This window comes from Delphinus delphis, chromosome 6 (genome assembly GCF_949987515.2).
Source record: "Delphinus delphis chromosome 6, mDelDel1.2, whole genome shotgun sequence".
Classification (NCBI taxonomy): Eukaryota; Metazoa; Chordata; class Mammalia; order Artiodactyla; family Delphinidae; genus Delphinus; species Delphinus delphis.
Window position 1 is genome coordinate 400,246 of NC_082688.1, and position 24,054 is coordinate 424,299.

At 50.8% G+C, this 24,054-nt stretch overlaps 1 protein-coding gene across 5 annotated transcripts in view; it reads right to left on the minus strand.

Annotated features, from left to right (window-relative positions):
- EHMT1 (euchromatic histone lysine methyltransferase 1) overlaps window positions 1–24,054 on the minus strand; it is a 148,019-nt gene that overhangs the window by 80,629 nt on the left and 43,336 nt on the right. Inside the window, exon 1 of one of the 5 annotated variants that reach the window (XM_060013671.1) lies at window positions 3,496–3,504. The exons of the other annotated variants lie outside the window; for them this stretch is intronic. The gene's annotated coding sequence lies outside the window, so the exon portion shown is untranslated. Of the gene's footprint in view, window positions 1–3,495; window positions 3,505–24,054 lie in introns of those variants that run through there. 5 annotated transcript variants of the gene reach the window in all.

Sequence of the window (24,054 nt, forward strand, 5' to 3'; positions counted from 1 at the left end):
GACACTTGGAGCATCAAAATGAATAATGACAGGAACAGGAATTGTAAACCAGTGAATAAACACCAGCATTAAATAAATGAATGGATAACAAACAAATCCAACAGGGAAAGCTGCTTATCCTAGATGCCAACAACTGAAGGCAGAGAGAGGGCTGGGAGCTGAAGCCACCATTACAACTCGTGGAGGAAGTTTCGTAAGAAACGGGATCTTACAGAATCTCAAAGTATCTCGCCGCAACATTGTCCTCAAGTAAGAGGGAATTCCCTCAAGTAAAGGGAAGAGCAGTGACCTTCCGTGGAGAAACCTGTAGCCTCACCCATGGGACGGTCACGGACAAAGCGGCAGGTCTCCTGATGGGATGCACCCTAACCCTAACCCTTCCTGCCACCAGGGTTTCCAGAAAGCAACGTGATGTGCCCTTGGAAAAGGAAGACCGAGGAGCTGGAGTCCCCTCAACTCCCCGTCCAGAGCGGGAAAGCGCTGTGAAGGGACTACCGTGACGACTGCATGCACAGCGACCGGGCACCGTGTTCACGCGTGATTACCGTGACACCTGTATGCACTGCAGACCAGACGGTTGTGTCAACATCGGGTATCTTGATGGTTATTCAGAGAAATGCCCTTGTTTGTAGTAAATGAGAGCCTGGACTTACCTTTGTGCGGGACAGAGGAGACAAGATGCATGTGTGTGGTGTGTGTGCACACACGTGCACGTGTGAAGGACACAACAAGTGGAGTCTGGGTGAAGGGTAGATGGGAGCCACTGTACTAATCTTGCAACTTTTCTGTATGTTTGAAATTATTTCAAATTAAAGTGTTTTAAAAAGGAAAAGTTAGGAAAGTCTTCAGACTGGAAGCACGCTGTGTGGCCACAGGGCAGACAGGGTAGAACTGAAATGACGACAGCGCGTCTTGCAGGGAACAGAGAGGCAGCAGCAAGGACTTCCCAGAGGGGAACTGGTCCACGGCAGAGGCGCAGAAGCACAGGCTTGGGACCTGAGGACCCAGGCCCTATCCGGCTCCTCTGTCCCCCTGCACTTTGCCGAGGTCACCTGGCTTCTGCAGCTGCAAGGCAGGGACCGCTTGTTCCAGGAGCTGCTGTGAGGACGACAGACCTGGTGCCTGACGCGGAGCCAGCAGACCCGCAGCCCAGGATGCGTGAGGACACAGAACACGCGTGCACTGGGGGCTCCACAAACTGCTGCGCCTGCACCCCGTGTCACCGGGGGCCCAGGACCACGGGCAAACGCAAGGGTTCCAGCACTGGCTGTGGGACTCAGGTCCGGAGAGAGCAGGAGAACAGAGACATAAAGACAACTAGTGGCGGGGTGGGGGAAACCCCCAAAGGAGTAGCAGGCTCGGGAGTCAGACAGCACAGCTGTTTCCACCTTCAATGAACTATCAACATTTAAAAAGTAGCAGAGTTTACAAGAAATCTGGGTTTCCAGACTCTGAAACAGTGAAGAGCTGTGGCGACCCTGGAGGGGTGCCCGGACAGGCTCCTGGGGGGTTCCCCACAGAGTTGGCCTCTTGACACCCGGGACCAGCACCAAGTCAGATTCCACTTACTCCTGCATGTAGGTACTGATCCTCAGGGTCTAGACCGGAGAAAATGCCCTCCTGCCCAGGCCTGCTTCACGCATCTTAACTCATCCGCCTGCCCCCTGACCTCACTGGCAGCACCTGACTTGAGGCGTCACCTCCCAGGACCTGTCCTGGCCACATCTCAGTAATGATGCCATGACCTGTCCCCACCGGGTTGGGCCGTGGGGCCAGGATGTCTGATCCCAGGCCTCTGATTTCCCACTGTCCATCCAGGGCCAGGCAAGGCTGTACCTCATCTTTACCCTCAGCCCCACGTGGCCGGGCCTCACTGCCTCTCCCAGCCCATCACAGCTGCATCCCAACTGCCAACCTCCTACACCCTTCAACCCCCTCAAACAGGAGTTCTCTGGGGTCCCCAAGACCCTTCCAGAGATCAAGACTGTTTTCATAACACCAGCAGGATCCCACTCACCCGTTTCGCAGTACTGACATCTGCACAGATGGTGCAAGGGCAATGCTGTCGGCACCTTAGCAGGAATCAGGAGGGTGGCACCAAACGACACGCTTAGTGACTGAATTCATCCTCACTCTGGGGCCACTGCCCCACAGCAAGGACACCGGGCCCGCCAACAACACCTCTGGGCCCCGGGCCCTGACTGGTGACAACGGGTGTCTGGAAACAAGCTGGGCGGGCACAGCCCCCGGGACCCCATGAACACAGCAGGTGTCTAGAGACAAGCCGGGGTGGGCACAGCCCCCAGGACCCTATGAACACAGTGGCAAACCAGCTGCCTCCTGTCACAGCACCAGCCAGCCACACGTTCACCCACAAAATTATGGTTCATGACCTTTCCCCAAAAAAAGTCTGTTTTAAGAATATTATGGGGTTTCCCTGGTGGCACAGTGGTTGAGGGTCCGCCTGCCAATGCAGGGGACGCGGGTTCGTGCCCCGGTCTGGGGGGATCCCGCGTGCCACAGAGCGGCTGGGCCCATGAGCCATGGTCGCTGGGCCTGCGCGTCCGGAGCCTGTGCTCCGCAACGGGAGAGGTCACGGCAGTGAGAGGCCCGCGTACCGCAAAAAAAAAAAAAAAAAAAAAAAAAAGAATATTATGTAACACTCAAATAATGCCAGACTGGGCCGCTATTTTGCTCTGTGTCTACCCGAGTGCATTCAGGAACCCGCTGACGTGCTCACAACACACCAGGCCCTGGGTGAGCTTGAGACCTGGAAACAGCACCGCCATCTCTGCCTCACTTCTGTCTCCTACTTAAAACCCAAGCACCTCCTCGCTCGTTTCTCTGAGTGACTGTTGCCGGTGGCACAGGGTGGAAGAGGACCAGGGGGAGGGGGTGGCATGGGGAAGGAGGGAGGGCAGAGGACAGGCAGGGGTGGGCAAGGAGGGGCACACCCAAGCGGCTGACACCTGTAGGGCAAGGGACAGTGTGCTGGAGTCTGGGATGCTATGAAGTCTCCAAACGAAGGACACATTAGCTTATCAGATGAATATGAAAAACAAATATCAAAGAAAAGGAATACTCTCTCGGTCTGAAACTTCTGTACAAGCCTCTACCTGACAAAACCTGCCCTAGGGCTCTGCTCTAACATTTGCTGTGCCTTATTTAAGACACAGGCCCCACCAGTGGCCAATTTCTCTTGCATAAAAAGGAAGAGAAAAAAAAAGAAAAATAGGGCTCCCCTGGTGGCGCAGTGGTTGAGAGTCCGCCTGCCGATGCAGGGGACACGGGTTCGTGCCCCGGTCCGGGAGGATCCCACATGCCGTGCAGCGGCTAGGCCCATGAGCCATGGCCACTGAGCCTGCGCATCCGGAGCCTGTGCTCCTCAACGGGAGAGGCCACAACAGTGAGACGCCCGCATATCACAAAAAAAAAAAAAAAAGGAAGAGCAGCACATATTCGTAAAGCTCACAATAAAGAAATGTTACTGCTTACCTCAACCCTGTCTAGCCTAGCAGGTTATTCTTTCTCCGTTATTCTTTCTCCCTGATCGAAGCAAAACAAAACAATGGGTTAAAACAAAGTTTTGAGGTAATTATTCGACTTCAAATCAAGACCTTTCCATTTACAACCATCTACCTAGTTGTATGGGAGTGAAACACATTAATGTGCATGAACAACCAGCCAGCAATTCAAGTTCTTAATTAAGTCAACATGGCCGCAGAGGCACAGAACCCAAAGGCCAGTCTCTCACTCATACACAGACAACAGAATCAACACTGGTGAAGGTCCACCAGTGGCTAACTCGTTTCCCAAAAGCCTGGTCTCTTTCCTGGAAGAACTTCCAATAAAATCATCTAAACTCTCCCCCAGGCCACATCACTGATCAAGGTCACTGGTCAGGGCGGAGGCCTCCTCAACCTGGCTTCTCTAAAGGCACAGCCCCTGACCCAGTGCTGGCAGCTCACCCTGGCGGCCCTGCCCATAGCCCAGAGATCCATGGCCCCCGTGGCCTGAGACCCCAACACCCCACCCTCAGGAAGCCAGGAGGTGAAGGAATGGGCGCCCCCCCCCAGACGACCTGCCCCACTTTCCATCCCTCCTTCAGCACGGGCCGAACCTGCTCACCCTGCTCAAGTACCACGGCCACCGCCTAAATCACGAGGGCTTCAACCGCAAGGCTGGGCCCCATCTCCACCCCAAGACCCATGTGTCCCAATAAGGAAGGACCTGCACCTCCTTCACCTCCTCCTTGGAAGACAGACAACCCCAGAGTCAGACCCCACCCGCAAAAGCACCGGGAATCCGGACCGGCAACCTCATCCGTAAGCATCAGGCCTTCCGTTTTTCAGATGCCACAAACGTGGGCACGACTAAGAATCCACAGCTTGCAGCGGGAACCAGCGGGGACCATGTGTGCTCACCAGGTGTACACAAGGCACACACGCCGTACAACTCTCGTCCACTGCACCACCGAGACACGACAATTCCAGAAAAACAGCTCCTTCCAGGGCTTTTTGTCCTCTTTATCCTCAGCACATCTGCCCGAACTCCAGAACATTTCAGGAGCAGACTTCATATCACACTCCCAAACCCAGACTGAAAAAGGGAATCCTCTCAGAGCCTGGGATTTGCAGAGATTCTGGGGCTTCTTTCAGTCAAAGAGCCCTTTGCATACAAACTTCTAAATAAAAAGACATTCACAGGGTGAAAGCAGTGAGGAAAGACTGAAGGGAGGTGCGGGGTCCTGAGGGGTGGGGCTATACCCAAGGACACCCCTCTCTTCACAGAATCAGGAATCTTTACAGTCCTAAACTCAACATTGCATGTGGGTTTTAGTTCCCGGACCAGAGATCTAACCCAAGCCCCCTGCAGTAGAACCAAGGACTCTTAACCACTGGACTGCCAAGGAAGTCAGACTCAACTCTTCTTAAATATGCAAAAACAAAGCGCTCCCGCCTCGAGTGTCCACATTCCTTAAACAGAAGAGAAACCAGAAGAAAACCCTCAGACTCTGCACCATGTGGCTAAGGTCCATCTGTCCACTGGAGAATAGGCCGGTCCCCCTCCAGCCTTGTCCTCCATTCAGCCCTGCCAGCTGGTCCTAACCCTCCTCGCATCCTCACATTCGGTGACCTGCCGTTTTTGACAGTAAAACTGGAGCTGGGACCCCACGATGCCAGAACTGCTCACAGTAAGAGTCCCTCCACCAGCCTATCCAGACCCTCATTCGACTTCTTCACTGCCTCTGATTAAAATCCCAGTTAGATCCACCTGAAAGGCACCGGGGCGGGGGTACAAAGTCTGCCCAGGAGGTGGCCAGAATGGCCAGTGAGCGGCAGCGGCAGCACGCCCTTTGGGGAGCGCGACAGCCACATGCTCACTGCGAGCTGGGTCTGACCGCCCCTCCCAGAAGAACAAACTCTACCCTTTGGAGCATCAGTTTTCACATCCTAAAGAGCTGATGTGGCTGGAGAAAAAAGAAAGAAAACTTTCCAGTTTGTGAAGCTTTTTCCTTAAATGCAAATTGGCAGATTTCGATATACACAAACCCTAAGGGAAAAAACACATCCCAAGAGGTGAGGTAGAATCTGACCCCGTGCTGGATGTGTAAGGCCAACACAGGGCAGTGGGTGCAACAAGCTGCCCAAGACATGGATGTCCAGCGACATCTTAAGTTCAGATAAATGACAAGCCGTGTTTTAGCATGTTTATCTGAACTTTAAATGTAACTGGGCATCCTGTATTCTTTTTTTTTTTTTTTTTAATTTTCTTCACCACTTTAATATGCATCAGGCTCTGGTTTTCTTTTCTTTTTTAAAAAAATATTTATTTATTTATTTGGCTGCATCGGATCTTAGCTGCAGCGCATGGGCTCTGGAGCAGCGGACTTAGCCGCCCCACGGCATGTAGGATCTTAGTTCCCCAACCAGGGATCGAACCCGTGTCCCCTGCATTGGAAGGCGGATTCTTAACCACTGAGCCACCAGGGAAGTCCCGCATCTGGTATTCTTACTTGCTGAACTTGGCAGCCCTACACTGAGTCTGTGAGGATCAGAAAAGGACAGAAGGACCCTAGGTTTCTGTAATTCTGAAATGGCAATGCTTACATTTCAAAAGGCAATATTCTCTGCCCTGTGAAATCATACTCCTAAAAAGAAAAAGAATTATTAATCAAACAATTTCTTCATAAGAGAATAGAACACAGAAGAAAATAAAATGCAGAGGAAAAAAACCAAAGGAATTATGAAGTCCTGCTCTCACACCATCTCTTATGCCTTGGCATGGGAGGCCTTCCCTAACTTGGCTCCCTTTTACCACTTGGGAGACTGTCTGCCCCACTGGGGTGTTTGGCCTGACCCATCTCTGGGGGAAGAGGTCCCACCTGGACCACAGGGAGGTCGCTTGTTACCCATACCATATGCATTTCAATAAAAACATCTCAAGGTGGTGAAAAAAAAAAAAAGTCTTGCTAGGGTCTTCAGGTATCCTTACATAAAAGAAAGAACGCGGGCTTCCCTGGTGGCGCAGTGGCTGGGAGTCCGCCTGCTGATGCAGGGGACACGCGTTCGTGCCCCGGTCCGGGAGGATCCCACGTGCTGCGGAGCAGCTGGGCCCATGAGCCATGGCCGCTGGGCCTGCGCGTCCAGAGCCTGTGCTCCACGACGGAAGAGGTCACAACAGTGAGAGGCCTGTGTACAGCAAAAAAAAAAAAAGGAAAGAACACACCCACCACCCGTTCTACAAGGGTTAAGTCTGAGCCACTGCAGTGCTGACAGAGAGCGCACCCTGAGAGGCTCTCTGTGCTTTGGAAAAATAGGCCCCTTAGAGAGTAGATATCTCAGAAGAATTTTAATGAACCCAAATTCCTGCCTCTTTCCATACACAGAAAAAAAGGGCTAAAATCATTAATGGAAATACCCCTTCCCCGTGACTAGCAGTTACCTTCTACCGAGATGTGTGCTTGGCTGCACACACCCCCTGGCCCAGACCACACAGATCCTGGCCGCTCCCCCACCTCTTCAGAGCAGCCCCTCAGAGCTACTGAGAAGCTGTCTCCCAGGCTACAGTCCTCGGTAAGATCCAGAATAAAACTCAGCTCATGGCTCCTACATTGCGTATTTTTCCTGTTTCAGTCAACGCTCCTCAAGTTAACTTCCAATCACACAGCCCTCAGTATGGTTGTGGCCGCTCAGACACCAGAGTCCCGCCACCCCGCAGCTGCCCCGCCAAGAACCCACCCTGCCTCGCCTTGCTCTGGACCCTGCCTGCTCCCCACGCGCGGGACAACAGGGCACCCTTCCACACAGGGCAGCGGCCAGGACCTGTGCCAGCGACACAGACCGGTTTCAGATCCCACACAGCACATCTGTGCAGCAAAGACCCCCCAACTCCATGGAAGATGAGAAGCAGCTGAAGTACACTCAGGCAACCAATTCTGGCTGCATGATATTACAAAGAGTATCTCCCAAGAAAAAGTGTACAGTCGTTTGTTTTTAACAAAAAAGTGGGGGAGGGGGGAAATACCCAGATGCAAAGACCAGAGAAGTCATATTCTAAAGTCATCTTTAGGTGACACTGGCGGGTGGCTGTGTTCATTGTAGTGATGTCACAGGACAGGAGATAGCGACCGCGTTTCTATCACGAGGACGAAGACTCCCATCTACTAAGTCTAACTCAGATTTTCTTAGTGAGTAAAACAAATATCTTGTACCAGTTCTCACAGCAGCACCACTCATTTGGTGTCCCTCCCGCTAAGTGTAGCCACAGAACAAGCACGTAAGAACCACCTGCCGCTCCAACAGCGCTATCTGTAGGTGACGTCAAGGTAGCCTGCGTTCCCTCCTCAAGGCCCAGGGCCTCCATCCGCCCCCACTGGACATCACTGGACATGAGAAGAATGAGCACCAAGTGCAATCTGTCATGATGCAGTTAGCCTCAGTTTACAACATTTGCTTCTACATGCTTTTTAAAAAGACAGTTTTTGTTACACACACAGTTGGCCCCCTGTGTCGAGGGTTCCACCCCCGCAGACTCAACCAATTGCAGATCAAGTATATTCGGAAAAAAACTCCAGAAAGTGCGAAAGAACAAAACTTGAATTTGCCAGTTTGCGAGGCGCCGGCAGCTGTTTACACAACATTTACATCGTACTCAGAACTGTTTACACAGCATTTACACTGTATCCGGTATTACAAGTAATAATCAGAAGGTGATTTAAAGTATACAGAAGATGTGCTTAGATTACATGCAAACAATAGCACTGTTATTTCACATAAGAGACTTGAGCATCCACGATTCTGGAATCTGCAGGGGGTCCTGGAAACAATCCCCAACAGATACGAAGGGACAACGGACAGATACCGATGGACAACGGTACAGCACAGATCATTAAGGTTAGGATTCTATGAGGAGTCTCCACGAACTCTCCAGGAAAATTACAAGGAATCCTTTGTACTTAACTGTCAGACCCGTGAGCCTCCTCATTGGCACCTGCACCTGCTCACCCGAGAGGCGAGGGGGCCTTCCCACCCAGGTGACAGCCTTGGGCAGACCCAGACTCTCACTCCCTGCGCAAGAGGGTCCCACCGCTCTGCCTCCCAGGTGCCCACCCATCAATTTCTACCACACTGCTGACTTTTTTGTTGTTGTTAAATAAACAACGGATGGTGGGAGAATGATCATAGAAATTCTGACATTACCCCTTAGAAGATTCCTAAAATTCAAAGGTAAGTAAGGGCTAGATATATTTTGGATAATGTGTATTAAAAGGACAAGCCTATAGACAAATTATAGATTTCAATAACTTTCTCAATTTGCATGTTGAAGACAGGGACTTCCCTAGTGGTCCAGTGGTTACGACTCCATGCTCCCAGTGCAGGGGGCCCAGGTTCAATCCCCGGTCAGGGAACTAGATCCTGCATGCCGCAACGAAGATCCCCTGTGCCGCAACTAGACCCGGCGCAGCCAAATAAATAAATATATATATAAAAAAAAAAGAAAGAAAGAAAAAGACGATGTGGTCACGTCCACAAACCAGTAACAACAACCATGACAACGACCATCACCAGGGAGCTCGGTTTCTACCTCCCTTTGTGCCTGCTGCCCTGCCCGGGAGCTGAGAGTAAGACCCCCACCCGCTCAGCGGGGAGGGGTAAGGCCTCTGAGGGGAGGGAGCACAGGGTCCCGACCTCTCCAGGCTCCCACAGCGGGACCGCTCGAAGACCCAACCACGAGCTACCTTAGAAGTGAGCACCTTCCCACACACTCTCCCTGCACAGAAGTGCTAACCTCAACAATAAGGTTATAGTCACAAAAGTACCAGAAAGTTAAAACTGCCTCTAAATACTTCATCTTCAAAATGGTGTGCTGGGGACCCTGGACCACCCCCAGGGCCAGGCCAACCCCGAGGATGGGGCAGGAGAGCCAGCTCCAGAAAAACACAAAAGCTGACACAGCGGCTCGCAGACCTTGCACTCGCTGTGGGGCCAGCTCTGCGGCCGGGCCTCAGGCCTGAAAGCTGCAGGACTGGAGCCCCCGCCTCCAGCCAGAGCTGACTGTTTCCTCGGCCTCCGCAGGCCCAGGCCACTTGGCATCCACGCATGTCACATCACTCCTGCATTTGCACAGAACTCCTGTCTCAAACACAAAGGTTGAGAAGGTTCATCTTTAAGTGCTACACGCACATTTTAAGTTTAAAAGCAGCAAAAGCCATTTCGGAAAGAATTTGAGATGAACTCGACTAGAACCATGTAAAACAGCTCCATGCGCTGGGGAGGCGGGAAAGGATGCAGTCAGTGCCCCCAGGGAACTGCTGCCCTCCCAACTGGCCACCAGCATTTCTGTCCTGGCTCCAGAGGGCTGTGCGGCGCGTGTGCTGGATTGGGAGAGGGGATGTCAGCTTTCAGGCCTTATCTACCTGAGCTATAAAGAGACCCAACAACAGTACGATATTAAGAGAAAGGAGGAGAAACCCTCTCGACAATCATCTTCGTGGCAGGCGTGGCTCGCTCAGCTCACCCGATGACTACTGAAAGGAAAGCCCCTTCTCCACACTGGCCACCAGGCTTGCCTCGGCCTGCGCCCTGGAGACCACTGCACAGCACCCAGCACGGGGCACACAAAAGGGACCTTCTCTCCCATGAGGAGGGAGGTTTTGGTTCTAGCCATAACAGGAGATGCCAAACCCGACCTGCCATCTGCCCCTCTCTGCCCAAGGCCTGGACCAGCGGTGGCATCCCCTCCCTGAGAACCACAGGGATGCCAACGCCGGGCTGTAAGCAACAAACAGGTTCTCAAAGATGGGACGCATCTGCAGTCCAAGAAACTTCTGAGATGTAGAGCGCTACCCGCCCACCCCCTAATTTTAAACTATTTTCCACATACCAATTTCACTAGCTAATTATCAAAAGGGGTGGGGAGAAAAAGAATGAATCCTTTCAATGTCTCACAGATTTCCTTGTCCCTCTTTTGTCTTTTTGTTTTTCCCCTTGGCAGAAAAAGGAGAGTTAGTTCCTAAATTTGGAAAACACAATTAATTCCAAAGTGGCCCCATACATTACGTCTAAGGGATTTTGAAATATCAGAACAGACTCCCTTTCCATCTGTTACTTAACCATTAACTGGCCTCTCTGAAAAGAAGAAAACCAAAGGCGCTACCTCCTCGCTGTTCCCTTGACCTAGAACTCTCTCAGCTACTATATTTTTCCAAAGATGGCCAGACCAACATGTCTCCCATCCTCCACGCCCTGCTACTGGATGGTGCTCACACTTCCCCCCAAAAGGTGGGTTCTGTGTGCCCTGGCCACTCACTGGGCCTGGACCCTGAGATGCAGCTGAAGTGATTTCCCCCCTGATATCTAAAGTCAGGTCACGCAGGAGCCCGGACCACAGGAGAAGCTGAGTGCCAATATGCATGTGAGTGAAGAGCCTTCAGATGCACCCACTCCCAGTGCTGAGTCTTCCAGCTGAGACCCCAGACTCCTGGGCCAGAAAAGAGCCATCCTCTAAGCTCCACCGGAACCGCTGGCCCCCGAGAGGGACAAGGATCGCTGCTGTCTTGGGCACTGAGTTCCGGGGCACTGTGTCCGTTGGCAGCAGGCAACTCAGGTGGCGCGCTCCTCCTTCCGCTCTCCCAGCCACCGGGAGGCCCCCCACCGGGGTCAGGGCAAGCCCAGCCTGGGCCCAACAGCCGAGGTCTCCCCACAGGACCCCGATCCACGGGGAAGACTTGGCAAACCAAGAGATGCGCCAGGTGCTGTGGAAGCCCCCCCGCCCCCCAGAGAGCACGGGCCTCGCCACTCAGCACCCCACGCCCCAAGCTTCTACGGACTGAACCCCGCTAACTGGACCTGACTGTGGAGGAAAATGAGAACGAGCCACAAGCTCCCGAGGTGGCCGGCAAGCACTGGGCTGGAGCAGGCATCTGTCCCAAAGGCACAAACCAGGGAGTGGGGTACACAGCACTCACCCTCAGTATAACTTCCCTCGCAGCAGACAGTCACACCACAAACACGCTGACGTCCTAGTTCACACGTCTGTCTCTAATGAATCTGGATAGTCCCGTTGCCACAATGTGGTTTGCTGACAAAATCAGGTTTTCGGACCCTTCCACGGGGAGCACCACACTGCCGCTCCCACTGTACATGACATTGCCCCAGGGCCACGTGGCCAGGTGGCGGGCATGGGTGCCCACAGGCACACAACCCAACAGGATGCGGTGGAGATTCAGGACCCTCCCCCAGGGCTTAAGGCTGGGCAACTCCCAGCTCCTGTACTCCACGAGCCTGGGCTACATCAAGGTGAAAACCCTGGACGCCGTGAGAAGTCAGAACGCCTGGCTGGCAGAGGGCACAGTCAGCTGCGTGCCTCACTCAGGTCCCACTTGCACCACAAGGACTCAGCACACTGAGCGCCACCCTAAAAACCAGGGTCAGTCAGTCCACTCCAAACTCCAGGTTCTTACTGACTCAGTTTCAACCAAAGTTTCGGCAACATAAAACTATCACAGGGGAAATCACTCAGTATCACGTCATCTATCACACTTAGGTTATCAATATAAAAAGCAAAGTGGGCAGCATGGCTCATCAAATACACTGGCCCTAAAAAAATCATTAACAGAATTCCAGAAAGCGGGACATTCTGCAAGACCACTGACATAGTTTCCTCACCAAGCCGATGGTAGAAAGCTACAGCCGAGGAACTTAAACAGAACAACCATGCAAAGTGCAGGCTATGCTGGGCCCTGATTTGAACTAATCAACTGTAAAGTGACATTCTGACATAACTGGAGGGAAATCTTAAAATGGCTGGATGGGGCCTCCCCGGTGGCGCAGTGGTTGAGAGTCCGCCTGCTAATGCAGGGGACACGGGTTCGTGCCCTGGTCCGGGAGGATCCCACATGCCGCGGAGCAGCTGGGCCCGTGAGCCATGGCCGCTGAGCCTGTGCGTCCGGAGCCTGTGCTCCGCAACGGGAGAGGCCACAACAGTGAGAGGCCCGCGCACCGCAAAAAAAAAAAAAAAAAAAAGGCTGGATGATACTGAATGACTGTGGATTTTGTTAGAAATCAAAATGATATGTAGTTATGTCAAAAATGTCTATATTTAAAAAAACAATACACAGAGTGTAGAGGTGGAAATTTCATGACACGTATGATGCGCTTTGAGAGACCAATCAGCGCACAGGCCCAAGCTGTCTACTTTTGTATGTGATGGAAACAAATTCTTCAGAAAATTCCAGTGGAAAACTAGATCTAAGATACAGAAGATACCTGTATCGAAAGAGAACAGTACACGCCCCACCCCTTCGCGGGTGCCAGCGCCAGGCACCAGCGAACCTGAGCCCTGCCACCTGCCATGTCATCGCGTGATCCCGTCCCAGCTCCTCCTTTCTCCACCCGTGTGGTCAGGTCACATAAACCTCCCGCTGCCTCGCTGCTTTCTCACCTGAGGACAGTGCAGAATGCTTGAAGCCATTGGTGACACATCAGTGCCCAACAGACATCAGCTAGCTTTACTGTTCAATACACGTAGTAAGTGTATCACGAAGACATCTGTACCGTCTGCCACATGCCGAACTCCTTCTTGACAGTCACCCCCAAATCCAAACGTCCAAAGGCAAGTCCAGCCTGGAGCCTGGCCCGAGCCGCAGCCAGCCCACGCACACCATCTCCCCACATGAACAGCCACCACCAGACCTCTGCCACTGACCTCTTCCTCCAACCTCCCTTCAACCTCTGCTGGCCCCATTTCCAAAGGCACGGACAGGCTGAAGGAGGGCAGAGCCGCAGCCTGGCCCTACTCCACCCCGCCAAGCCCACCCAACTCTCAAACTTGAGACTGTTCTGGAGTCTACACATCCCACGACCCCTTTTGAAAGCCACCCTGGCCCTGTCCACACACATCTGTTCCCTCTGAGGCCAGCTCCTCCCCAAGTGCCCACAGCCTCACGTATGGGGCCTGAGAGCATCACTAGCTGTTTCTATTTCTTTCTTTCTTTTTTTTTTTAATAAATGTATTTATTTACTTATGGCTGCACTGGGTCTTCACTGCTGCGTGCGGGCTTCTCTAGTTGTGGCGAGTGGGGGCTAATCTTCGGCAGCTTCTCATTGCAATGGCTTCTCATTGCAATGGCTTCTCTTGTTGCGGACCATGGGCTCTAGGCACACGGGCTTCAGTAATTGTGGCACATGGGCTCAGTAGTTGTGGCTCGTGGGCTTAGTTGCTCCGCGGCATGTGGGATCTTCCTGGACCAGGGCTCGAACCCGTGTCCCCTGCATTGGCAGGCGGATTCTTAACCACTGCGCCACCAGGGAAGTCCACTAGCCGTTTCTAACACACACGGAGTGGGTACAGTCCAGGTGAATGTACAAGGTCATCTGATTCTTTCCTAGACGCAACAGACACATCTAAAAGAATGTTTTCTCATTTTTTATTGTTGTAAGAACTCCTTTCTAAAGTAAAAACATTTTTAAGTTGATTAGAAAAAAAAATATAGTGATGAAAGGCTATTAGAAATATCCAAAGGTAACACAGGATAAGTACACTTCATAAATGCCAATAGAGGGCCCTCCCCTGACAATATTTTGGCACCTTGAGCAAGATCGGCCTGGTGTTTTTTACAGTTCTCATTTCGTGTCATTTCCAAATTCTCCCAGAGTCCAGCCAGTCAAGCTTCTCATTAGTTCTGCCTATTTTGCACTTCAACAGAATCACCAATTTCCTGTGAAATTTTAGTAAACTGTGCTTCATTTATATTTCAGGGAAAGAAACAATTTTAAGAGCTCCCACATTGAAGAAGTCAGGGCACAAACACCTGGAGTCCGGGAGGCAGAGGGACATGGTCCTAACTGGAGAGGGCAGGGCGGCTGGTGGTCCCACAACCGCTATTCCCACGACGGGAGCCATGGGCACCCGCCTGGGGGCTTTCATGAAGAAGAGGGGCCAGGAACACATGTTGGTGAGCACGTGGAGAAACTGAAACACGGCTGGCCGGATGCAAAATGATGCAGCTATTGTGGAAAAGAGTTGGTGCCACCCCCAAACTCTAAACACAGAATTCCCAGATGGCCTGACAATTCCACTCCTGGTACACACCCAAGGAATGCCTGAGACTCCTGTCCAAATATGCTCAGCAGCGCTATTCAAAATGGTCAAAAGCTGGAGAAAACCAAGGTGTGCATCAACAGATGAACACAAAATATCATTCAGCCAGAAAAAAGAATGAAGTTCTGACAAATGCTACAACATGGGTGAACCTTGAAAACATGGTGCTAAGTGAAGTAAGCCAGACACAGAATGACAAATATTATATAGTTCTACTGATACGGAACATCTAGTTTAGGTAAATTCATAAAGATAGAAAAGGAAAAAGGGAAATTTTTGCTTAATGGGTACAGTTTCTTCTTGGGGTGATGAAAATATTTTAGAAACAGCGATGACGGTTGCACAACATTGTGAATGTCCTTAATGCCAACAAAAAGCACACTTAAAATGGCTAAAATTTATGTTTAAGTATATCTCACCATTAAAAAAGAGAGAAAAAAAGAGTGAGGTGTGCAAACCTACCCTTATAGATGCAATCATGAACTGCTTTAAAAAAACCAATCCAATTACTAGAAAAGACCCCTTTGAAGGAGAGATGTAATGCATTTACAAGAACAAAAATCAGAAAATACTACTTTGTGTAGTAAAAAAAGAAAAAATAGGGCTTCCCTGGTGGCGCAGTGGTTGGGAGTCCGCCTCCCGATGCAGCGAGCGCGGGTTCGTGCCCCGGTCCGGGAGGATCCCGCGTGCCGCGGAGCGGCTGGGCCCGTGAGCCATGGCCGCTGGGCCTGCGCATCCGGAGCCTGTGCTCCGCAACGGGAGGGGCCACGGCGGTGAGAGGCCCGCGTGCCACAAAAAAAAAAAAAAAAAAAGAAAAAATAGGATGTAGCCTAATAGTGCTGAATGCATACCATCATACAAATATATGTTGAGACATATATTATTACCTTCCTGATGTTGATGGTAGAGGAATATCTGTAGGAAACATACGCCACCACATCTAGGAACCGTGGGGCATCTACGAAGCAAGTTGATCTCAAAAGGCTCATGAAAAAAATCTCTTGTATTATACTTGCAGCTTTTCTACTACGTGTGAAAGTATTTTACAAGAAAAAGAAAAACAGCTTTATAGTCCAAAAAAAAAGGAAACATACAGAACAATACTGTATTGTGGGTGGGTTCAAACACCTCTCTGTAAAACACAGGGAAAGATCTGGAAGGACCCACATCTAACTCATCATGACAGAAGATGTGGGCTGGAGTGTGAGGGGCAAACAGGGGAGATCCTGCCTGAACAGGATTTGACTTTCAAAAGAAAAACTCATATATCATTGTATAATTTTATTCTTTAAGTAAAGGAAATTAATTGGCAAAAATTAAACAGTGAAAACTACCCATAAGCCAACAACTTTAACACTGGTTTATAACCTCCCAAACATTTTTCTGTGCAAATATGCTCATAAAGCTGTAACTGACACAGATTATATAAATGGGATTCTACAAATACTGTTAGGGAACCACTTCTCCCTTAACCAATGTGAACAAAAGGATCTACCGAGGCTTCCCTGGTGGTGCAGTGGTTGGGGGTCCGCCTGCCGATGCAGGGGACGCGGGTTCGTGCCCCGGTCCGGGAGGATCCCACATGCCGCGGAGCGGCTGGACCCATGGGCCACGGCCGCTGGGCCTGCGCGTCTGGAGCCTGTACTCTGCGGCGGGAGAGGCCGCAGCAGTGAGAGGCCCGCGTACCGCAAAAAAAAAAAAAAAAGAGAGAATCTACCGCATTGTCACTGGGGGGACGCACAGGGTTGGTGAGAGACCACCCACGTAGGACCCACTGAGGGACTCGCAGGGGATTTGCAATAGCACCATCTCCACGTAATACACTCCTCTGTATGTAGCTTTTTGTAAACTCCTCTAAGAAAGAGCCATAAAGGACAGAGGGACTTCCCTGGTGGCGCAGTGCTTGAGAATCTGCCTGCCAACGCAGGGAACACAGGTTTGAGCCCTGGTCCGGGAAGATCCCACATGCCACGCAGCAACTAAGCCTGTGCGTCACAACTACTGACCTTGCGATCTAGAGCCCGCGAGCCACAACTACTGAGCCCACGTGCCACAACTACCAAAGCCCATGTGCCTAGAGCCCGTGCTCCGCAACGAAGAGTAGCCCCCACTCACTGCAACCCGTGCCCAGCAACGAAAACCGAACGCAACCCCAAAATAAATAAATTTATATTAAAAAAAAAGATAAAGGACAGAGCTGGAGATTAAAGGTCTTCATTTCCTTACACAAATGACGTGCCCTGTGGCTCAGCAAGGGTCCTAAACAGACAGGTTTTCTCCTTCTAAGACTGAAATGCTTTAAAAAGATTTTTGAAGAATAACCCCAGGTCCTTTTCATTTTAATCTGTGTAAGAGAAAGGAAGCTCTCCCTGACCCAGGCCCCCGTTACCTGGGGCAGGACCCCCAGGATAAGCAAGCTCGGGAGGCCAAGCTGCAACGCTCAACAGCCTTTGGGGACCACGTGTCCTACACACCAGGGAACAGGCCCACAGACTGAGGCCACACACCTAAGAGCTGACGCACAACTAACTTCACACAGTCACTGCATGTTACCAGTCCTTAGACTAAATAATTAAATAGCTACTACTGAGTTGATTCTTACTATCACAAGGTAAATGATTAAAAAAATAAGAAAAAAACACGAAAGCACATGAACCTTCACTGTTGCTCGAGGCGATGGCGCCAGCACAACACAGCTCTCCTCCACACAGACAACACCTGATTTCTGAGGTCAGAGCCCCGGCCAAGGAGGCCACATTACCGAAAAGACATCCCCGTGACACACCATCAGCCCCAGCATCGCTCCTCCTCCTGAGGACAGCAGCACTGCTACAACCGGAGTCCTGGAGCTCCTCGGAGGGGCTGCAAAGAACACCGACAGCAGTTCTTTCTACAGAGATGGCCCCTCATCTAGAAACACCCCATTCAAACTGGTGGAAAAGGGTCCGTATCCCAGCTTGTAACCCACAGTAACAGCTTGACTGCTCTGATTTTAATAAAGTCTACTCAGGCTTCCCTGGTGGTCCAGTGGTTAAGAATCTGCCTGCTAATGCAGGGGACACGGGTTCGATCCCTGGTCTGGGAAGATCCCACATGCCATGGGGCAACTAAGCCCGTGTGCCACAACTACTGAGCCCGTGAGCCGCAACTACTGAGCCCATGTGCTACAACTACTGAAGCCTGCGTGCCTAGAGCCCTGCCTGGCAACAAGAGAAGCCACCACAATGAGAAGCCCACGCACCACAAGGAAGAGTAGCCCCCACTCGCCCCAACTAGAGAAAGTCCACACGCAGCAACGAAGACCCAGCGCAGCCAAAAATAAAATTAGTTAATTAATTAAAAATAAAAAATAAAGTCTACTCAACGAGAAGCCTGCCAAACGACAAGCTCCCTAATCCACAAAAAGTAAACCTATGTGACATAAACATGATTTGGGCTTGTATGCTTATTCATGTAACTGTGTGGAGTTTCTATGCAGAACTGGAATGTGAACATAAACGGCCTGAGAAGCACCAAGAATCCATGCAGTCGTGAGGCAGGGGCATGTGCAGCGTGGGGGGCCACCATGCTCAGGGGCCCCGCTGCCCTGAGCTGCCCAGAAACCACCCCTCTCTTGAGCCCAGGGGCCTGAGGGTCTGCATGGGTGCCTCGGCCTCCAGGCATTCCCCCAGGGTGGCTCCAGGCTGAGGGAAGGAGGCCAGGCCAGGGGAGGTCCTAACCCCTAAGCTCCTGGCAAGCAGTGGCCGGGCCCAGGACACAGTGGAAGCAGCGATGGGGACCGTGGCCACCAGATGGAACTGCACAGACGCAAGAATACTCAAAGTAGGCTACTCAACAGAGAACAATACCATGACGGCTAGGACATCCTAAACTTTCTACCAAAAACAATAATAAACCATTATTTCCTCACAAAACACAAAAAGGTTAATATTAAGGAAAAAAAGTTCACTTGCAATTTTTAACTGTTTAAAATTTTTATTATTATATATTTAATAAATCCCAAACCCGTGACTCTTTTAAAGAAAAAAGGCTTTTACATCTCGACAGCTTTCTACAGCATAGAAACTAATGTCAACTCAACCCTGGGGTCATTCTTCAGTCCCAGACGTGGAATGTGAACTTTCGGGGGGGGGGGGGGGGCTGAATGGCATCGCGCGTCCCTATCCACTCCCCCTGGGGGCACAGGGAGGTGCCAAGGTCAGACACGGTCGGTCAAAACCGCATAGGGAAGAGCAGGGTGAGGGCCCCCCACATGGAGGTCACCCTCGCCCCGAGGCTGAGACTGAGGACAGGAGGGGCACGGTGGGCACTGAGGCTCCAGGGAATGAGGGCCAAGAAAGGACCGGAACAAACCAACAGCTGGAAGAGGAGGGAAGTGAGGAAACGACAGGGTAGAGGCTGGTCCTGAGTTCCTGGAGAGAAAGCTGACCTTTCCTACTACCACAGATAACGAAGGAATTTAAGTAGGAGCAATTCTGTACCGATTTTATATCCATAATACATTAAATCAAATTACAGTTCCTCAGGAAGACCAATTGATTTGTAGGACAAAAGAATTTGCAGGACGTGCAATGCAGATACTACAAAATTTTAGCAAAATCCTGCTGCAGCTTCAGGCTGAATACAGTTCTCAGGATTCCAATCTGATTCCTGCACAATGAGGTGCTGATTATACATATGCAGCAAAAACAACAAAAACATGGCATGTTTCTGACTGAAAAGACATGGTTTCACGTGTCCCTCACACTGGCAGCACCTGCCTCCCACCACCTGCCTCGGCTGCTCAGAAACCTGTGAAGGATAATCTCACGATGGCAAAACTCCTAGTTACGAACACCGGTGCCTCATGGAGAAGAGGAACAACGCAATCTCTACCTTTCCCACCCAGTGGCCTCCTCCTTCAGTCCGTCCACTTGTGCCACTGGTGATCAGCCTGATGTTTTTAATAGTCTAAGCAACAAAACCCCACAAGTTAGACCATTAAACATCCAGGAGGATACATGATAATTACATTGATCAGTCATGACATGATTCTGTGAAAGAAAACGTACTATTGCCTATGAAAAACTCTTATATTTTTCATTAAGAACATTTAAGAGAGACTAGAAAAAGACATGTAAAAATAAGAATATAGTACATAACGAAGAGCCATTTCAAATCAGTAGAAAGAAAATAATTAATAAAATGGTCACTGAGACAACGGCTAACCATGGGTGAAAGGTTACCATAAATATAAATCAATGAATGAAACAAATATAAATTAATAAAACCATAAAAGCACTAGGAGAAAATACCTGATACCCCTGAAATGAGGAACTCCTGATTCTAAACATAACACTAAGACCAGCAGTCAAAAAATAAAAACTACAGAGTTAACTACCAAAATATTTTAAACATTTATGTGGCTAAATAAATAAACTTTAAAAGACAGAAAAACTGGGACTTCCCTGGTGGCACAATGGTTAAGAATCCGCCTGCCAATGCAGGGGACACAGGTTCAAACCCTGGTCCAGAAAGATCCCACATGCCACGGGGCAACAAAGCCTGTGTGCCACAACTACTGAGCCTGTGCTCTAGAGCCCACAAGCCACAACTACTGAGCCCACGTGCCTAGAGCCCGTGCTCTGCAACAAGAGAAGCCACCGCAATGAGAAGCCCGCGCACCGCAACGAAGAGTAGCCCCCACTCACAATTAGAGAAAGCCCACGTGCAGCAACGAAGACCCAACGCAGCCAATAAATAAGTAAATAAATAAATATTCCTTAAAAAAAAACAGAAAAATTATATGCAATGTATGTGGCTAAGTATAACACCCTTGATATTATTCTTAACTCTAGAAGGAAGAAATAAATAATAACTACAAACTAAATTTTTAGAAAAGACAACCACTGAGAAAATGGGCAGAAGAATTAAACAGGCATGCCTAAATGGCCAACAGACATACAGGAGACGTTCAGCCCCTTAGTAACCACGGATCAGTGAGAACTTGTTCCACAAGAAGAGTCTTACACAGAAGACAAAGTGAGTCAAAGACACTGTACGAAAACTACAGCTCAGTCCTCTCAGACACAGACTCAAAGATCATTAACTGAATATTAGCAAATGAATCCAGCTACATGTAAAAGGAATCACACATCCATGACCAAGGAGGATTCATCCCAAGAATGCAAGGTTGGTTTAACATCTGACAATCAATTGATGTAACAAATATCAACAGAATCCAGGACAAAACTCATGATGACCATCTCAATAGATGCGGAAAAGACGTGACAAAATTCTTTCATGACAATAACTCTTAATCTGATAAGGACATCGATGAAAGACTCATGGTTGACACCACACTTAACAGTGAATGGCCAATGCTTCCACCAAAGATCGGGGACAAGCCACAAAGGTCCACTCCCACCGTTTCGCCTCAACACTGCAACAGAGCACCGGGGCTCTGGCCAGCGCAGTGGGGGTGGGAGGACAATACAAGTAAGAAAAAAACTGCCCATAATCCTACCAGCAATAGTAAACATCTTAGTATACCCAGTACAGGTATTTTACATTCATGGATAATATAATATACTGGTTTCAATCTATTTTTTTCACTCAACCTGGTATCTGTAACATTATTTTTAAGATGTGCAGTAGTGCTGTGTCATGTGGTTACGACCAACTCCTTTTAGCTGCTGTAAACCCCACTGCAGCCATCTCTTTGCAAACCCTTATTAAGAACGTCAGTCACACTTCACCCTTGGTGCATCATCACCAAGCTCAACGCCTCCTCCACCGTCCAGACTCTGCTGCTACCTTCTTATTTTAAGCCACATCACCCCTGAAGTCACTAGTAGTAGGAACAGTCTATCAACTCATTTTCTCACTCCAGTCTCTCCCCTCTTCAGTCTAACATCTATTCTACAGTTAAAATCACCTCCTAAAACTGTGATCTTCCCATAATCTTCTCAAAACATCCAGTGCTCCCCCTGTCCACAAGCTCACATTCACACCTAACAACACAAAAGGTCACAAACTGGCCAATGGCCAGATCTAGCCCAAGCCCACTTGTGTGCTTCCCACCAGCTAAGAATGGTTTTTGTACATTTAAGTTAAAAAAATAACAAAGAACATGCATCAGAGGCCGTGTGCAGCACACACAGCTGTCCCTTTACAGAAAAAGTCTGCTGACTCTTAACCCAGCCCAACAATTTTCGGGTCCAAATTAGCCTGTCAAACACCCTTAGGTGCCAGCCTACAGCATCAAGCTACTCAGAGTCCCTGGGCCGGGACCCTTGGTCTTGGGCCGCCGCATGTGTCTTCCTCCCAGCTTTCACCCCTGAAGGTCCAGCTCTGCACTGAGCCCTGCAAGGTCCCACAGCCCTACCAGCTTCTGTGTGCTCTCGGGATGCGGAGTCCCCAGGAAACTGACTGAGACTTACTCATCCAAGCAAACCCCAGCACCCAGCCTAACAACTGCCCCACGACACACATTCCATGACTGTCTGAAGAGCACATTTAAAGGGATGACTGAGGGCTCCCCTGGTGGCGCAGTGGTTGAGAGTCCACCTGCCGATGCAGGGGACGCGGGTTCGTGCCCCGGTCCGGGAAGATCCCACATGCCACGGAGCGGCTGGGCCCGTGAGCCATGGCCGCTGAGCCTGCACGCCCGGAGCCTGTGCTCCGCAGCGGGAGAGGCCACAACAGTGAGGGGCCCACGTACCGCAAAAAAATAATAATAATAAAAAATAAAGGGATGACTGACTATAAAGTGCAGGCCTATAACATCGAGAGATAAGTCACGGAGTCACAGAAACACTGTACAAAGGAGAGCCCCACAGCGCCACACTGATCTGCACTTGCTCTTTAAGACTAGACAGAAAAACAAAGGCAACAAAAGGAAAAGCTCTAGAGCCGGGAGCCAGCGAGCATCCTAGGCTCTCTGCCAGTATGAAAGTGAGTCCGGCTGCACTGAGGGGACTAGGAAGGAGAGGGAGCTTGGAGGGTTACCACCGTCACGTTCTTAGATACACGCCAGTCAAGACTGTAATCCTGCTTAGCTTCTTCTGGCTCCTAGAATTTGCTTCGTAAATACGGCTCCGTGAAGAGACTGGCGCCCAGGAGGCCCTGGGGTTTACACAGGTTACAGATGCAGCGTGGTCGTCCCGGCTTCTGCCACCATCCTGTGGACAAAGCCACGGCCGTCAGGCCCCACATCTCTGCGCTCCAGGACAGGGACCCACATCTTCCGAAGAAAGGACTGGGTGTTTCAGAAACTCTCCCACCAGGCGCCCCACCTCTGTCACCATTTCTCCTAGCTGTATGGCAGAGTGGGAATGGGGTGGCTCTGGCCTGTCATCCACGCCCCCAGGGCTGGTCAGACTGCAAGCTCGATCCCAGACCAAGGGTAGTCCTGCTCCAACCGCACGTACAGCAAACATGGAGTCACCTCCAGGGCCCGCTCGGTACGGGCCGGGGGCTGGGTGAGCAGTACCACCACGTTCACGAGCTGCTCCTTCACGCAGGCAGTGTGACCAGAGTCATGGAATTGTGTCATTTCCTATCCTCTCATTGGTACATACTTTTCACAATGACTAACGTGAGAGGAAGGGCCTTGAAGTGTTTTTTTGTTTTTTGGTGTGTTTTTTTTGCGGTACGCGGGCCTCTCACTGTTGTGGCTTCTCCCGTTGCGGACCACAGGCTCCGGACACGCAGGCTCAGCAGCCATGGCTCACGGGCCCAGCCGCTCCACGGCACGCAGGATCCTCCCGTACCAGGGCACGAACCCGCGTCCCCTGCATCGGCAGGTGGACTCTCAACCACTGCGCCACCAGGGAAGCCCTTGAAGTGTTTTTGATGAGAAGAAAGCTTTCAATCCGCTGAAACACGGTGGATGTGATACAGGCTCCCTGAGGGCAGCACGCGTGTCTCTTCCTGGCTGAAGCGCAGCCGGTTTAACTGTGGGCTGAGCCCCGGGCACAGTCCTGGCCATCGGTCGGGGGACCCCAGCAACTGACCATGTCCCCAGGCCGGAGTCCCCGTGGCCCTGCGTGGGAGGGAAAGCGAGGCTAGACGGAATTTATACACCAAGAAAAAGGAGAAACCTGTTCCCCTCTTCAGATCTGAAGAGCAGGACCCCTCTCCAAAGCATCACAAATAAGAAACAGCGGCGGGGGGGTGGGGGGATGTCAACCCCCGAGGGCACGTGGCCGTCTGCCAGGCACCACAGAACCACCAGGCTCCAGCACGAAGACGACAGACGGCTCGAGCATCTGCTGGGCAGGAGAGCCCCGAGGCTTCCTGCGACGTCGTCCTACAGCCACAGTCCTGGGAGGAGGACCAGCCCTTACTGAGCAGGGACTTAACGGGATCGGCTTCACTGGCAAAAAGGCAGCCCCCGGCTCATCGGGACGGGGCGCCATCTGGTGGTGAAAAGCGTAAGTGCAGGCTACGTGCAGAAAACCAGAGAAA